The sequence below is a fragment of the Alexandromys fortis genome, unplaced genomic scaffold, assembly GCF_014885135.2.
Source record: "Alexandromys fortis isolate MF-2015 unplaced genomic scaffold, M_Fortis_MF-2015_v1.1 scaffold_5, whole genome shotgun sequence".
In the NCBI taxonomy this organism is placed as follows: domain Eukaryota; kingdom Metazoa; phylum Chordata; class Mammalia; order Rodentia; family Cricetidae; genus Alexandromys; species Alexandromys fortis.
The window spans coordinates 24,151,986-24,171,091 of record NW_026067924.1 but is presented as its reverse complement, the minus strand read 5'-3'; positions in this window follow the sequence as shown (position 1 = coordinate 24,171,091).

Below are 19,106 nucleotides of genomic sequence, written 5' to 3'. Positions count from 1 at the left end.
CCTGCGTATCAAAATGAAAAATAACTGGAGGGAAGGGAAGAAAATCCAAACTCCTGCCAGAGCCAATAAGCCCTGGTGGCTGGGTGCGAGCCAGCTTCCTGGGGGGCTTGCGCTGACTCCAACCATGTGCTGCTCGCCAGCCAGCCTCACAGCTTTCTTGTATCACAGACTGAGTTTTCTTATCCATGACAAGGAGCGGGGAATTTCTGCTTCTGGGGTTTATGGTGAGGTTTAAATCAGACCGTATATAACAAACACCACTGTGACGCTACCACAGATACGCAAGCCATTGTCAATGCTGCTATCATTGCTCAGAGATCCGGTCCCACCCTGGTCAGAATTAAGGACATGGGCATGAAGCATAATGACCGGGAACACTGAGAGGCTATAGAAGGCCACAGCTGAGGACCAGCCTTCTGTTAAGGAACATTTGCCAAAGGGCATAGAGTCTCGGAGACACATTAATCACGAAGGTCCAGCCACAGAGGGCTAGAGCCTGCTGAACTCTTGGTCATATGCTGAGACCTCTTTGACAATGTAACTGGTCCCAACCACCTAGCAAGAAATTAATTGATCAGTTTCCTATCATTCTACCTCAGTTCAGAATGAAGACAAGAACCTGGATAGAGTCAGAGATTTGAAAAGAAGGATACATTCAAAGCCCGCTCCATAAGACTTTCCAACATGTCAGGGCACAGGTATACACAAGGAGGAATGTTCATGATCTGTCGTCTGGGTTTCCAGGAGAACCCTGGGGCCACAGGACTTGTCTCCCAGTCTTCACTGTGAATCTTGTTAGAGGAGGCCCGATAGCTAACCACCTCCTGCCTTAGTGTGTGTTAACTGGGAAAGCGTGGAGCTGAGTCAGGGCTTCAGGAGAATGACCTGGACCCAGCACTGGGAAGGTGGTGGAAAAGAAACTAGGTTGGCCAACCACATGATCAGTCCCACTGTCCGCAGCTGACTCGTCAATGTAGCAACATCAGCTTGGGTGAAGGAGAAATTGTTTCGTTCCTCTGTTAGATTAGTCACATAATTAAAATTATTTTAAGATAATGCTCTATTTATATATGAAATAGCTAAGTACAAAGCTGTGTGACTCTACAAGCATTTGAAATATTTCACATTTACTAAGTGGAAGTGTGAATTAGAACACAAAGGCAGATCTGATTACCTCAGCTCTCAGTTGACCATATCTAGAGCATAGACAATATTGACATTTAAAGCTTGAATCATAAACATAGAGCCACAGACATGTGTTTCTATTTATTAATCTATTTTTAAGCATCTCAAACATTTTTCAAGTATGAAATTATTCCAAGTAGAAACACTTTTTAAACAAATATTGTTCAATTGATTGTAAGAGCACCTAAAACCGGATTGACTCCATTTGATTCCGAGTGAGTGGACGGAGTTTTGACATTCACTGACTGACTAGCCAGTCATGTCGTCTGGCTAGACACATGTGGTAGTTTGAAAGAAAATGGATCCTAAAGGAAGTGGCATTATTAGGAGGTGTGGTCTTATTGGAGGATGTATGACATTTTGGAGGCAGGCTTTGAGGTCTCATATATGCTCAAGATACCGTCCAGTGTCACAGACCACTTCCTGCTGCCTGTGAGATAAAGAACTCTCAGCTCCTTCTCCAGCACCATGCCTTCCTGCACACTGCCATGTCCCAAGATGATGATAGTGGACTAAACCTCTGAACTGTAAGCCACCCCAATTAAATGCTTTCCTTTATAAGAGTTGCTGTGGCCATGGTATCTCTTCAGAGCAATAGAGACCCTAAGGCAACACAGAAACTATTATGAAGCTGGAACATAAGTGCTACCATTTCTAGAACAATGATTTTGTGACCAAAACTGGAGACTAGGATACCAGGTCTCCTGCCCAGGCCAAAGCACTCAGCAAAGTGTGAAGAACTGTCCTGAAGCAGTTCTAAGTCCAAGGGCTGGAATGAGAGGAGTGTTGCTCTGTCCCTCCAGTGGCTAACCGTCTAGCCCCTGACACCAAAATAAAACAGGAGGGTTATGGTACTTGCTCGCCAGCCAACCTAGCAGAAATAGCTCCAGGTTTGGTGAGAGACCCTGTCTTAAAAAATAAGGTGGCGAATGACAGATGACACCAGGACTGACCTCTGCCTTCCACACATATGCAAGAGAGAGAAATAGAAAGGCTTTTTTTTTTAATATAACACATACAAGTTTATAAAATATATATACATCCGATGCCGTTAGCAGATGGTTTACTTCGGACCCTCACAGATAGACTGTTAACCTTTGTGTAGTGATTCTAGCTGTTTATTCGTCATCCGAGGGCATCTAATGTTATCTTCTAACTTTTTTTTTAGAACTATTGCCCCAAATCCTGAGACTTTAGTCCCAGCTCCCAGAGTCTATGCGAGGAGACTGTTCTCTGGGCAGACAGTGTGCACGAAGAACTTTCTATTTGTAGCGTTCTCTCTCTACCTTGTGGACTCCTAATCCCAACAAGGGCCTCTTCAGTCCTGACTGGCCGTGTCAAATTGTTCCCTATGATTCTGCTGTTTATTTGTAGTTCAAGGACAATGTGTGACCGACGTCCAGGGTCAGCCCTCTCCAGAATCTCCGCCTCCTACTTAGACCTCTCAATAGGCTGAGCACTCTGTTCGTTTTGCATCATCTATTTTCACATAGGTAAATTAATTTTTAGAAACTGGACTTGCAGGGTGTTGTGCACGTGAAAGATGGCTACGTGGAAGACTGGAATTACCGGGAAAAAGAAGAAGAGAGAAGAAATGAAGAGGGAAATCATTAGGAGCCAAGCCCTGCCCTTGTGCGTCCTCCGTTGGTGGCTGAACCGTCAGCCACCCTGCGAAACGGTCCTCTGCTGCCTGGTGCTGACAGAAACTTGTCGAGAAGGAGGTGATGAAAACAGAGCACAGGGAATGGAAAGGAGGCCTTGGAGTCCCAAAGACACGGGGTGACATCACCAGCTCTGACTCAGCCTTCTCTCCCCCCTCATTTGTGCTCAGCTGAATCCATCCCCATAGGTGATTTAGCAAGGCCCCCCTCCACTGTGGAGTTTAAGCCTCATGCGAGGACGCAGACAGCTTTTTCATTCTCTCCTCTTTCCCAGCACTCAGGAAGATCCATGTCCCTATGGAGGGTGAAATCCGGCGTGGGTGCCCCAGCCTTCAAATGGCCAAGGCATGCTGCCTGAAGGAAGAACTATCTACCGACCATAATGAAGATGCTATACATTGGAAGTCTGAGTGTTCTTAGAGCAATCTGTAATCTTAGGAAACACTTGCACCATTTTCTTTCATTTTCCCCAATTTTTCAGCTTCTTGTGGCAGACCACTTTTTACTGATCTTGAGATATTTGCGATCTCGGAACCACATACAACGTTTAGCTCCCAGAAGCGTTATGAGGACGAGTGTCTGGTCACATATATTCCCCAGAAGAATGACTTAAAGTAAACCAACACAACGGACTAATTATACAGTGCTTCAGAAACAATGAGCTCTATACAGCAACAGTGTGACGAATATCGATAATACTTACATTGCACGTTTCTCAAAGACACCCAAAACCCGACACATTTTTCACTCTGTTCAATAATAATTGTGAAATTGTTGTGAGGACTGGGAAGCATTAAAAACTGTGCAAAGAAAATGTCGGCGCTTTCTCCCTTTCTCTACCACAGAAACAGTCATCAACGCCTTTACCATTCATCTTCCAAACTGCTCACGATGTTGAAAACAGACAGCACAGGCTAGCAAAGAGGAATTATCTTGAATGATAAAGCAGTTTAGGAACCAAGATGATCTTCCAAAGAACGGGGGAAATATCATTTACAGCTTTTCATGATCCCAGTCTGCTTAGAAAGAAGAAACACACAAAAAGCAAAATGTTTTGGGGAAGGGCTGCAGTTAAGTGGCAGAGGCACACTTAGCATGCCCACAGCCCTGGAATTTCTTTACCTCTTTTGTTTATTTATTTATTTATTTTAGTTTTTCGAGACAGGGTTTCTCTGTTGCTTTGGAGCCTGTCCTGGCACTAGAGACCAGGCTGGCCTCGAACTCACAGAGATCCGCCTGCCTCTGCCTCCCGAGTGCTGGGATTAAAGGCGTGCGCCACCACCGCCCGGCTTCTTTACCTCTTTTGGCAATAAGCCAGAACCAATGACTGATGGTTGGTTCTCTCTCCCTCTTTCTTTCCCTCCCTGTCCCTCTCTCCCTCTCCGTGTGTGTGTGTGTGTGTGTGTGTGTGTGTGTGTGTGTGTGTGTAAAATTTTCTCATTCATTCTCTTGGCTATCGGGCAGAATGAGCATCTAATTCATAAAAGAAATGGGAAAAATAGAATAATGAAGACAAACTAAAGTTACTCCTTCACTAATGTATATGATAGGAAATATTATACAAACACATAAGGAGCCTACTTATCTGAATTTAGGAAACATTTAGGCAATATTTGATGGGAGTTAGGGATATGGCTCAGAGGTTAATAGTACTTCCTGCGCTTGCAGAGGACCTGAGTTCTGTTCCCAGCAGTTCACAACTTCCTATAACTCTAGTTCCAGGGTATCTGACACCCTCTTTTGGCCTTCATGAACACCTGAACATACATAGTATATTGTTGAGATATGGAGCGGCGGGGCTGCGTCCCCGGCACCGGGCCGCCCGCATGGCTAGCTTATGCCCAGAAATAATTACACGGAAACTGTATTCTTTCAAACACTGCCTGGCCCGGCTAGTTCCAGTTTCTTATTGGCTAGCTCTTACATATTGTTCTAACCCATTTTTAATATTCTGTGTAGCCCACGAGCTGGCTTACCAGGGAGGATCTTAACCTGCGTCTGTCTGGAGCGGGAGAATCATGGCGACTCCTCGACTAAGCTTCTTTCTCCCAGAATTCTCTTCTGTCTACTCCGCCTACCTAATTTTCTGTCCTATGAGGGCCGAGGCAGTTTCTTTATTATAATGAACCAATGTCCTTCCCCCATCAGTATATATTCACACAGAATCACACAATACATATAAATAAAAATAAACCTTAAAAAAAACATGCTGCAAGTCTGAAAGGTGGGCACCTGGAGAGATGATCAGTGGTTAGAACACTGTCTGCTCTTCTAGGGACTCAGGTTGGATTCCTGGCACCCGCATGTGGTTCACACACATCTGTAACTCCAGTCTCAGGGGATTAGGTGGCCTCTTTGGGCCTCCATTCTAGGGGTATTATTATTATTATCATCCATTTTCCCTGTTTTCTCCTCTTGTGCTTCTTTCAATCTGTCCTCGATGAGGACCTGATAAAGCTGTATGGTTAACCAAAAAAAAAAAAAAACCATTTTTGCTTTTTGTTTTTTGTTTTGTTGCTTTAGGTTTAAGACAGTGAAGTCACAGAATATATATATATATATATATATATATATACTGTTTTTACTCTTCAAGCTCCATGTAATTGATAGAGATATATAAAATATACAAAATGAAATAAAGCAAAATAGGACAGTGAAGGGGATGAGTTTGCTGCCATCCACTTTACCCCGAAGGAAGAATCATTCTTTGTATTAGTTATTAACATGTACTACTATGTACAGCTATACATGTATATACTATAATCTGTATCTGTATTACTAATGCATTCTTTGAATTGGTAGCATGTTGAATTTCCGAACCTCCCTGCTGGAGACAAGAGAACTGCACCAGCTGATTTCTCAGGACCATTTCTAGATTCATTGTAGACTTCGTCAACTACCCTAGGAAGCCAGGAGGTGATGCAACAGGTCGTTCATACCAGAAAGACCCATCACTGGGAAAACTCTACACCAGTTTCCTCTCATCATTGTTGCCAAAATACCTACACAAACAACTGAAAAGGGGAACCTATGGCATCCAGATCCAGAGATCTCCGTGGAGAGGCCGAGGCCACAGCATCTGTAGTGTGTAGTGAAGGTTGTTCATGTGCTAGAAGACTAGAAAACAGAATGAGGACGAAACCCTGGGCCAGGTATTACCTCTGGAGGCCTGCCCTGCTCTGCTTCACCAACGAGGCCCTACCTCTGAAAGGTTCCACAGTCACACAAAACAATACCATCAGCTGAGAAACGAGCATTTAAAGCATAAGCCTGTGGGGCATTTTAGGTTCAAATCTCACCAGCCACACCCTCACTCCTATCCTGTGTTCTGCACACATACAGAACCAACTTCTAGAAAACAAGAAGGCCCAAGCCTGGGACATCCATGGAAGCTAAAAGTTGGGCTCATGTTTCTTTCTCTTTATTTCTTATCCGTTAGGGAACTGGTTTAAACCTTCATTTGGACAGGACCCTAGGAACTAGATACAGGAGACAGACTTAATCTTTTGAAAGCCATAGTCAAGCCAGTGGAGAAACAGACATCAGCAACTCCACAGCACTGAGACATGTGCTTTCTCCAATGACACAGAGAGAGGCTGTGCTCTGCCACAAACCAGAGCCCTGCAGAGCCAGACCCGCAGGACGTCCCTGATAAGAGAGAAGAGGTTCGCGGAGGACAAATGGTGACGCACATCACTGTCTTCGCGGCCCCATGGTACGAGGCAGCTCACCGCTCACACTGTACCTACACTATCTGACACAGAGAGGCCCCTCTCGGGCCACCTTGTGCTCCTGTGTTTCCCTGAATGGAAATGGCTCACACTATCTTCCTCTCAGGACAGAAAGGACAGCTGTGGGAGCTAGCTACTCAATCCTCTCTGCATGCCTCTCTCACTTTGTCTCTGCCCACCTGCCATCCATGAGAAGACAGCTGTGCCCCTTCCCTGGCAATGCTGGAGGACCAGGACACTAGAGGAGTCTGTAGACATCTAGAAAGCATCAGAGAAACCACTGCTGGCCTTCTCTTGTCTGTAGAAGCACTAGCGGCCTTGGAATATGAAAAATTAATTAGGAGAACATGACTGCCTGGGTTCCCTTTATTCTTGAACCAAAGCACATCGATACGGTCCTCAGCTCCTGCCAAAAAAAAGGCAAAACCTAATTGTCCCAGACTCGGGAATGCCAACAAACAGAACCCAGGATATCTGGGACAGCACAGAGAGAAGGCACTCCACAGAGCTCAGTAGCTATCTCGGCTAGCTGAAACAGCAAACTCTGGGTCCGATGAGAAATGCGGTCTCAAAACCCATGAGATGGATGGCTGTGGGGATGACTCAGTGGTCAAGCCAAGGGTGAGGACTCAAGCTTGGGTCCTTGCCTAGAAAAGATCCCGGAGCATATCCTTGAGTTCTGGGGTTGATGGAAAATCCACCTCATTGAATAAGGTGAAAGAGTGCTTGAGGATGATTCCGACTTTAGATTTGGGTCTCCACATGCATGCACACAGGTCAACATATCTGCACACGCACACATACAATATATATACCCAAGAAGTGGCCTTGGGAATAGTTCTTATTCAACTCTTTGTGTTTTCTTCTTCTTTCCCAGAGATATGAAAAGAAAACTGTTAAGGTAGGATTTTAAAGTTTTGGAGTTTTGTTTGTTTGTTTGTTTGTTTTGCCACCGGGCATTCTGGTGCTGAAAGGTCACACCTGGTGTCAGACAAAGCACAGTGCACCATCCCCATCTCTCTGTACTGGAGTCACACAGTGTGACTTCGAATATTATCAGTCATCCCCAGTTCATAGGGTAAACAAGGATACTGACATATGAAAGACTGACAGCCAAAGAGGGGATAAGAAGCCATTCTGCATAGGTGCTGCCTACGCAGCTTCAAAAGACGCTGGTGTCTCCTCACCAGCTTTGTCAGAACTTGTGAGCACAGTCCTGTCAGCAGACAGGGCTGACGGAGGACATAGCGCAGCTGTCCTCCCTGTGAGAGGTGGGGTGCCTCTCCATTTAAGGAAGTGTCAGACACTAGTCATCCAACTGATATGACTGATCAGGCCATCCAGAGGTCACACTGGTAGAGAAAAGGACATCAAAGAACACAGATGCTTTCATGGATGGAGTTTGTACAGTATCTACTGTCCCCAAACTCTGCCAGGCAAAGGGCTTGACCCCCAACCCAAGAAAACTCTGAATTCAGTAACTTGAATCTGGGTAAAAATTTCCAAGATGATATGCTGGTTGATTTTCACCGTCAGCTTGACTGCATAGAGAGTAAGCTAGATCAGTGAGGCGCACTTCTGGGCATGTCCGTAGGGGCATTTTCAGGGAGGATTTGTTGGGATGGGAAGACGCACCCTGATCGTGGTTGATTGATGAGCTGGGGACCTGCAAAGGCAGCTGAGCACAACATTCTATCTCTCTGCTTCCTGTTCACCCAGAAGTGAACAGTCTGCCCAGTTACTCTTTCCTGCCACCGTGGTATTTTGCCAAGAAACCATGGACTAACCCCTTTGAAACAAAGAGCCAAAAGAAATCCTTAACTCCCTTACATCCCTGATGAAACCAACTAATGGGTGTGGAGAAAATCACACTGTAAGGTGGCTGGTGCTCCGATGATGCAGCCCATTCTCCCACACTTCCTGATCCCCCAAACAGCCCAGTGAGTCTTTGGGAATCTCAGCATGTTGCCAGAACATTCCTCAATCCCATCAGCTTTTCTTATTTGCCCCTTTGCCTATTTGTTCTGACTTGGGGACTTGACTGTTCTGCAGTCTCTCAAGTAGACACTGATACAGCCACCTCAGAAAGACCCTTCCTGAGCTGAGCAGCTAGCTCAGTACATGAATAACTTACCAGACAAGCATAAAGGACCACAGTTCAGACTTTCAGAATACATATTTAAAAAAAAAAAAAAGATAGGCATGCATGGTGACCACTGGTAACCCCAGCACTCTGGAGGTAGGAACAGGAAATCCCTGGGACAAGCTCATTAGCTAGACTAGCTGCAACTGATGACCTCTAGGCTGAATCTTGTGTCAATAAAGTGCAAAGCAATAGAGGAAATCACTCTATGATATGTTCGGGCATGCACACACACACACATAAAGGATCTTCTAAGTCACACAGTAGAACCGGATACTGTATCTCCCATCTCTAAACTCTATCCTACACCCTGTTTTATTTCCATCCCAGCAATTTTTAGCATCTTGTTTGCATATGTGTAGTCTGGTTTGCTATTTATTTCACTCCTAAGTATAAACTACAACTAAATATGGAGGCTGTGTGTTAAACACACTGCTCCCGAGTCTGGCTTTCAGTAGGTGCTCAGAGTTGTACTTTCTCGTCGGGACCGCCAGCGGGCAAATAATGACACGGAGATTTATTAATTATAATAGCTTGGTTTTAGCTCGGGCTTGTTCCTAACTAGTTCTTGTAGCTTAAATTAACCCATATTTTTTAATCTATGTTCTCCCATGAGGCTCGTTACCTCCCCTCAGTACTGTTGATCCTGCTTCCTCCACATCTAGCTGGCAACTCCACCTTTCTTCTTCCCACAGCCCTCTCTGTCCCTGAAAGTCTCACCTAACCCCTCCTGCCTACCTATTGGCCATGCAGTTCTTTATTTAACCAATCAGAATGCACCTTGTCAAAGACACATCATCACGATGTGAATAAATATTCTGCAATAGGTGCTTTTGCAGTTTACATATGAAGTGTCCGCCTACATCTTTACGTCTTTGTGTATTATGTGCATGCACATGTGATATTGAATTTATATGTGTACATGTATGCCTATGTATGTATGAGTGTGGACAGATGCATGTATGGGTATGTATTTGTATCTGTATGTATGTGTACATGCAAGCACATACATAGTATTGATATGTGATTGTATGCTTCTTAGTGTATGTTTATATACATCTGTGAGTATATTAAAGAGCATGTGTGTGACAGTGTTTATGTATGTCAGTGTGAGAGCATGAGGGTGTGCATATGTAAGTATATGTGTATATGTATGTGCATGTATATGTCTGTGTTTGAGTTTTGTGTGTAAATGCATATGTGCATGTGTTTCTGCTTGAGCATGTAAATGTCTATTTGCCAGAGTCTAAACAAAATGGCATTGGATTGCCTACAAGTTAGAACATGAGATCCATTCCCCACATCCAGGGAGAGACTGGTGGTTCATTATCTAAGGGAATCCTAGAGAACACAGGCCCAGATGGGCATGAAGACACCACACTGAAAGTAATGGACTATTTATTATTCATAGAAGCTAGGAGTTTCTCAGAATGCTGGCAACAAGTCCTGCCCGGCACCCCCCAAAAAACATGAGAAAATTCTTCTATGAAGAATGTAACCCATGTTCTTCATGAAAAGTTTCATACCCCCAACACTTTTTCTCCAATTACAACAGTCCAGCTCCACCCCCTGCAGTGGAACCACAAATGCACAAGCACCCCTAGACAACAAAGATCTTCTAACAGCAACAGTACCCTAGGCCTAAGTGTAAGTAGATGGCTCAAATCACTTAACATGGTAGAAAAGTTGCTAACATAGGCACTAAGGTTCAAAAGAAACTAAAGAAGCAAAGGCTATATAGAAAGAAAACTCTAAACATTTTCAAACATCAACACAGAGAAAATACATCGCTTCCGTAAAACCACAGGGTGCTTCCTAAAGGGTACATCTAAAGAACAAAAAAGGAACTCCTCAACATTAAAACATGAGAAATTTGGCAGACATAAAGAAGGACAAAATTTAAACAGTTTCTGAGAAGGTAAAGCAGAAAGATCCTAGGAGAGAAATGTTAAAAAAAAAAATGAAGTATTGACCTAGGAGTTTTGATACTCGGAGATCAGTTCAGACACAAAGAGAAAATGATCAACACAATAACAATTTCTTAGCAGTCAAGGACATGAGTTTCAAGATAGACAAGAAGTCTCGAGGATACTGTCATGAAAGTTCAGAACGTGAGGAATAAGTAATGAAGCAGACAAAAATCAAAATGACACATAAATTCAGAACACTGTCAAAATGTCTTAGTGTGGAAAGAAATGTTACTTTCAGTATTGAACGCTATATCTCATCAAATAACTAAGCTTGTGGTGAGGTGAAATAAATGTTTCTTCTTTAGGACGTACAAAGGTTTACAACTTCACCTGCCAAGGCCCACTGAACATCAGCCACCAAGAGTGCTGTTCCACACGTGTTCCATCAAGACAACGAAATAAAGTATAGTCCCAGGAAACAGGGCACTTGGGAGGTTGAGAATGAAGTGCTTGCTAGTTTGAGCATAAGTGAACCTCCACAGGCACCTAACTCAGTCCCCAGGTAGCAGGGCCATTTGGGGAGGCTCTGGAAATATTAGGGGATAAGGCATATCTTGCCCTGACAGTTCTCTTTCCCCTCCCCTTTTCCCTCTCTCATTCCCACCATCATGAAGAGAGCAACCCCTGCAGCAAGTTCCTGCTGCCGTGATGTGCTGCCTTAGTGTGGCCGCAGAACCAACAAAGTCAAGGGTTGAAACCTCAGAAGCCAAGAACCAAAATAAATACCCCCCCCCCATTTAAGCTGCTTATCTCTGGTATTTGGACGTAGTATTGAAAAACTACAAATAGGAGAAACAAGGGCAAGGTAAAAGTTAGGCTCCCGGCACTAAAGAAGACTGGAGTGCACTACAAAGAAAGAATGAAATGGGTAGTGCCTTCTGCATACAGGTGCATGTGTGCATATGTGTATATGTGTGTGTGCATGTGTGTACATGCATGTGTGTGTGTGTGCACGCATGCGCGTGCACGTGTATTTTGAGGAAAAACTGAGACTGGCAAACAGTTCAGGGCTGAATTAGAAAGCAGGCCTGAAGAGACAGAAATTAAGCAAACAAGCCAGCAATCCCAGTTGACTCAGGAAAAGCCAAAAAAGAAAGTTTCATGATATATTTAAAGTAACTTTTCTATGTAGCTAAGCTTTGAATACTACTTAAATATTCACCGTAAAGTCAAGCCTAAATTGTACTTCCACCAAAATTATGATATAAATTGGTTTTTGGAGAGTGGGGTAAAGAACAAAGAGATGGGTGTTTGTGAGAAAGAAAAGGAGTTAAAGAAGGACACACCTTCATGTTCCACAATGGAGTATGAACTGATAGTGTTGAAGACAGAAGCCAAGAAATGGCCTTTAATCATGGCCTGTAAAGGAATGATAGTAAATTTTCACGGAGTAATTTAAGAGTCAAATAATTACTACTATGTGGACTTTGGCAATTTTGAAGGAGTTTATAAGAGCAGATAGAATCTAGGTTCATTCCTGAGATAAAAAACAAAACTGAGTATTGTACCCATACAACATGACTCATCACTGCCCGTACCTCCCAAAGGAGCAAAGCCAGCTTTTTAGTGACTACAGACTCATAACCATGACAGCCAATCAATCATATTCCGTAGTACTTCAGTATGCAAGCCAGGGCCACACTGAAGAAGACTCTAGGGTGTTTCTCTAAGACACAGCATGTCCTTGAAAGGACTAAAACACACAAGGTCCAACTTGCTGAGATTTTTAGATGTGGAGTATTTACATTCCCCATGCCTGGTTGGATCAAATTCCCAAGGATTTTCAGCCTCGGGGTAGCTGTCTTAGTCAGGATTTCTATTGCTGTAATAAAACACAATGACCAAAAGTAATTTGGGAAAGAAACGGTGTGTTTCACCTTACAGCTTATAAGTCCATCCCAGAAGGAAGTCAGGGTAGGAACCTAAACACAGGAACAGGGGCATGAAGGGTTGTTATTCACTGGCTTGTTCCTCCTGGCTTATTTAGCCCACTTTTTATAGCCTCCAGGACTACCAGGGATGGCTTGGCTCACAATAAGCTGAGTACTTCCACATAAATCACTGATCAAGAAATGTTTTCTCACAGGCCAATGCAAGGGGACATTTTCTCAATTGACGTTCCCTCTTTCTAAGTGACTGCAGCCTGTGTCAACATAGAATTATCCAGCACAGTAGCAGACACAATTCTCTAAGTCAAGACCCTCTGATGCCACTCCAAGGCACGCTGCTGATGTCTCGTGCCTCCCAAGAAACCACTTACCTCTGTGACAAAACCCATTATGCTCTCTAAAAAGCAAGAGAGGGAAGCAGTAGACACAGGAAATCTAAAATCTACTTCTTATACAACCATGGTGGTCCACCTCCAACCCTATCACAACATGTTTTTATTAAAAATTTCCTCCTCCTCCCCGCCTTCCTTTCCCCCCTCCCCCCACTCCCCACCTCCCCCTCCTTTCCCCCTCCCTCTCCAGTCCGAAGAGCAGTCAGGGGAGATGGGGAGAGAAAAGTGAGAAGGGGAGGATGGGGAGAGCTTGGGGGAATGGGATGGTTGGGATAAAGGAAGGGTGGATATGGGAGCAGGGAAGTATATATCTTAATTAAGGGAGCCATTTTAGGGTTGGCAAGAAAATTGACTCTAGAGGGGTTCCCAGGGGTCCAGAGAGATGTCCCCAGCTAGGTTCTTGGGCAGCTGAGGAGAGAGAGCCTGAAATGACCCGATCCTACAGCCATACTAATGAATATCTTGCGTATCACCATAGAACCTTCATCTGGCGATGGATGGAGATAGAGACAGAGACCCACATTGGAGCACTGGACTATCACAACATTTTAAGGGAAGAAGCCTCACATCATTGTGAGAGTTGATATTGTCACATGGCAGGTTCTAGAATCACCTAGAAAGCAAACCTCTGAGCCTGTCCATGAGAGTTCCCATATTGGACCAACTGAGATGGGAAGAGATGTATCATAACTACTGGCAACACCATCTCACCTAAACTGAATAGAAAGAAGAAAGTGATCCGGGTACCAGCATTCATTCCTCTCTCTCTGCTTCCTGATTGCAGATGCAATGGGATCCTGGTGCAATGGGAAGACACTCCTGCCATCGTGTCTTCCCCACTATGACTGCATCCTCAAACTATGAGGTTAGTGCATCAGAAGAGTTCTCTGCTTCCAGGGGGCCTGAGTGATGGGACACAAACAACAGACTCTCAGAAAAGCCAACAGGCTCCAGCTTTAAAGTTAGACTTGTAACTTGCAAGGTGTGATTGAATCTACCTGCAGTGGTCTCCCGGGTCTGTGGGCTTTGCAGATGTTTAGGGAACTAGATTTGCAGGCGCTCACATCCACTGCAATGGATGAAAATGTGAAGATCCCCACTGACAAAGAAAATTGAAGTTTAAGTCGAAAATAAATGACATCAACTTCACTTTAATCTCCTGGACTTAAAGCCTAGATTGAGGGGAAAGAGGATCAGATTAAAGAGAGGATTAAAGGATTAGAATAAACACAAGAGACATCCACCCATTGCCTTCTCCCATCCCCCCCCCCACTCTTCTCACCTTCTTTGGCTTCTCTTCTCCGTTTCTTTCCTTCCTTCCTCCTTTCAGAGAAAGCATGATCTTAGTATATTTTTTTTCTTTAAACTTTTACCAAATTAGATAAAGCTGGTCTGCCATCTGTATCTTTGGGTTCCTCATCCATGAATTCAGCCAACTATAGATCAAAAATACCTTAGAGAAGAATTACATCTCTACAAAGCATGGCATGCACAGACTTTTTCTTGTCCTTATGTCCTAGATTACATGCTATAATTACTTATGCAGATTCTCGTTGCATTCGATATTATAAGCTATCTAGAGATGGCTTAAAGTGTACAGAAAGATGGCCATAGGCCATATGCAAGTACCTCAAGCCCTGTTGAAGGAGCATCTTCAGCATTAACAGAATTCAGCCCTGGAACCAGTCCCTTCTGGATCTTGAAAGTCACCTGCAACTTTTGGAGACGACATCATTGTGTCAAAAGGTTAGACACACTTGCTTACTATGAAGTCTCGAGAGTAAGACAAGGTTTAAATGGTCTTAAATTTGTGCATCTTTTAATATGTGCATTGAAAACACTTTTGACAGAGACATTTTTTCAGTGTACACCACTACATGAAACACATGGGTTTATTACTAGGTAATTTTCCTGCTGATTGATAGAGAGTGAGGACCCAGATCAAGGACAAGACAGTAAACAATGAGCAGAGGACTACAACGTGCAAATCCTGATAGCTCTCATGGCTTTCCACCATCTGCTTCTACAGAATGATCAGAGGTGCTTCTCTGTGGCTCTGTGTTCCCAGGTACTCCACCAAAGCTGTAGTTTTCCCCTTACTTGGTCTCAAACATAAACAGCAAACTAATGGGGCTGGGGAGATGGTGCCATCAGTAAAATGCTTAACCTGAGTGCATAAGGACCTGAGTTTGATCCCCAGAACCCATTAGATTGGCATAATGGCGCATACTCGTAATCCCAGCACTAGGAAATCTGAGACAGGTGAATACCTGGAGCTCACTGTCCAGTCAGCTTAGCCTGCATGGCAAGTTCCAGGCCACTCAGAGACCCTGTCTCAAAAATAATCGGTGACTAGTGCCTGAGGTAAGACACCCAAGGTTATCTTCTGGCCTTCAAGCATACATGCACACAGATGCATACACAGCTACATACACAATACACAGAGCGGGAGAAGAAGAAGGGGAAGACAAAGAGGAAGAGGAAGAAGAGGAGAAGGAAGGGGAGAAGGAGGAAGGGGAGGAGGAAAGGAAAAGGAGAAGGAAAGGAAGAGGAGGAGAAAGATGAGGAAGAGGAGAAGGAGGAGGAGGAGGAGGAGGAGGAGGAGGAGGAGGAGGAGGAAGAAGAGCACACTAATAGTTGGATCCAATCTTGAAACAGGTTCTGACATAAATCAGATGGGGAAGATGCCTCTTAGAACACTTGGATTCCCTGTAGGCTGATGCAGCTTTCACACATCTGCAGCCTCCATCTGCATCCCAGCTGGGAGACATCACCCTCTGTCCAGGCATCGCTTAGTTCTCACAAGACCTGTCTGTGTTAAAACTTTGCCTCACTACCCACTCCTTCTCCAGCAGCCTGCACTCAGCCTTCCAGCACCCAGCAATCACCATCTGTGGAGAACACTGGGTACTAGCCTGGAAAAAAAAACATGGCCCTAACTTCCAGCATAGCCCCCTGTATAGGCTCCCGGGTATTTTGTGTGCACCCATAGAAGAGTTAAACAGCTATAGGACGCTAATGTCAGAAGCTCTCAATCCCCTCTGGGCTCTGAAAACCTCAAGACTGTGGGTGAATCACTCAGTGTCTTCGGAGCAATAGAAAGACAAGGACAATTATGGGGCATGGAAATGGAGAGATGTCCCTACTCCAAAATCTGGCTGGGAGTCAGAAATCCAATGCAACTGATAAAATCAAAGCTACTTACAGAGATAATTTTTCTTGTCTTCCTGAAGACATTTCAACTAAGGATGTTAAAAAAAAAACAACAACAACAAATAAAACTGGGAGATGGCTTGGAGGTCAAGAGTACTTGCTGCCCAAGCATCCTAGGGCCTGAGATCAACTCGCTAGCATCCACATAAAGTCAGTGAGTCTCATGTGCCCATAACCTAGGAATGTGAGGTGAAGACAGTATCTTTGTAGATACCAAGAACTTACTGGGTAGACAGCCTAGCCAAAAGGGCAAGCTTTTGGTTCAGAGAGGGACCTTGTCCCAGGGCTGATGTGGGAGTGTCATATCAATCTGTTGATTTCATTGGCTGAGCAATAAAAGAAACTGCTTGGCTGGCCCTCATAGGTTAGAACATTGTTGGGAGGAGTAAACAGAATAGAATTCTGGGCGGAAGAGGAAGTGAGGTCAGACTCTGCTCTGCTCCCGGACAGACCAGACAGCTCTGCTCTCTGGAGCAGAGACACCATGATGGACTGAGGCTAGAATCTTCCCGGTAAGCGCACCTTGGGGTGCTTACACAGATGATTAAAAATGGGCTAAATTAATATGTGAGAATTAGCCTAGAAGAGGCTAGATAGAAATGGGTCAAGCAGTTAAATGAATACAGTTTGTGTGTTGTTATTTCGGGCATGAGCTAGCCAAGCGGCCGGGGTGTTGGGGACGCAACCCCGCCGCCGCTCCTATTTCAACACAGGGCACTAAGGGAGAGAGTGACAGAAGAAAATATCCGACATCTCCCTCTGACCTTTGTATGTGCGGGTGTGTATACGCATGCATACGCAACACACACATATACCGCTGACAAAGAACGTGATGGACAGGATGATCATGACCTTGATCTAACTGGAGTAGCCCTCCTCCCTCATGCCTAAATCTAAGCAATGCTCCTCATAAACTCACCTTACAACTTCATTTACAAAAATGAAATTCTTTAAGATGAGAAGATAAGTAAATTACCTTTTTAAATTAATTTTTAGATTGTACTTTAAAATAGTCTCCGAAACAGGTGCGCATGTATGGATTGGAGGAGAGGAGGGGGCGGTGATTACTGAAGCTCACTAACTTGCTTCTCTGGCAGGCTTGGTTGGAGTTGAGTCTGGGGTAAAGCACTGAGTGGGGGAAAGGAAGGTTAGCAGAGAAGATCTACAAGATCTGCTGGAGGTGTGGGAAGGGAGGGAGGGGAGTCCACAGCAGGTGGTCCTCCACAGAGCTGGAGGGGAAACTGGAGGGGCTGACTGGAAGGAAAGGGAGAGCTGTAGTTAGCCGCCCTGCTTCTCTAGCTAGGTGGCCTGTGGGTACCCAGAGAATCTCCCCATTTTCTCAGCGGCAACTCTCTTCAAGAAGCTTTAAATTTTAACAGTTTGTCCATTTTTTTTCTTTCAGGAACATTTTTAGTGTATGTAAAACTTTGGGTCACAAAACCCAAAGACCTTAAATTTCCTCCTGTTTCCTCTTGAACCTGTCATGTTGGTTTTTGTAGTTAGGTCTGTGAAACAGAGTTAATTTGTGTAAAGGTCTATGTTTTGTTTTAGCATGGTTTGGCTTGACTAGGTTGGGATGTGTTGACATTAATTGTGCAACACGGTTTATTGAAGAGACTTGCCCTGCTCCATTGACACCCTGTTCATTATTGCTGTGTTAGATTTGCACGGTTCTCTCCCTAAGTTCTCTATTCTGACCCTCTGACCCTATGTTTCTGGTCTTTCCCCAAAACAACACTGTCTTAAACACTGTCGGCTTATAGTATGTCTTAAAGCTAGGGAGTGCCAGTCCTCCAACTTGGTTCTTCTTCAAAGCCATGTTGGTATTCTACGTCATCTACGTATCTATATAACTATATAAACTGTGGAATCAGTTTGTTGAGATGCACAAAACAACATGGCGGTGTTTTTGTTGAGATTACACAGGCTCTTTAGTTCACACTGGGAAAAGTGACATCTTACCAATATCGTGTGAGAAAGTGGCTCATGTGAGGTCATGGAAAAGTGGCCCCTTTCAAATATACTTTAGGAAAATAGCCTCAAAACAGAGATGAACCAGACCTTTTATATATAATAAGTACACAAAGGATAAAAAGCTCATTTGATATTTGGACAAAGCATTTACTAAACAAAAGCTCTCTGTTCAAGGAATTTAGTGCATATAAACAGTTGGAGTGTATAAAGAGTCATGAGCATAAATCTGAAGTCTCTGTTTAAAAAGAGACAAAATGGCAACTCGGCTCCCTTCTCATCAGTTGGCAGCAATTCATGAGTACATCCAGCTAAAGTCTCGTTTGTCTCAGCAAACTGGGGCGTGGTTGTTGCTGACAAAATGAGGAAGAAAATTGAAGCAGTTCTTGCTTTATTTAGGTCAAGAGAGAGTTTGATTTCAATTTTCCAGGTCATTTAGTTAAAAGTTGTGCCTGACCCCGAATGACCCAGGACCTATTTTATGTCTCTGTGTTCTTTAATGGGAGATAATTAACACAAAAGCGCTACCTGGAATTATCCCAGCATTATTTATGAATATATATTTGCTTTTCATTCGTGTATCTATTTAATTTTGCTGAGTACTATGTCACAAGCACTGTTCTAGGCAAAGAAAGGGGACATTTTCTGAAGAGAAATAGAACAGAGGAAGAAGACAGAGGACAGCTGGCATATGGCTCTGGTGGCAAATGCTTGCTGTGCAAGCAGAAGGACCTGAGTTCTATGCCCAGCACCCACAGTAAAGATATATATATATATATGTATATGTAGAGAGAGAGAGGGTGGATAGATAGATAGATAGATAGATAGATAGATAGACAGACAGACAGACAGACAGACAGACAGACAGAAAACCAGAGCTTGTAATCATGCCACTAGGGAGGTAGAGATAGATATATTCCTGGGGTTTGCTGACCCTCCACACTAGCTTAC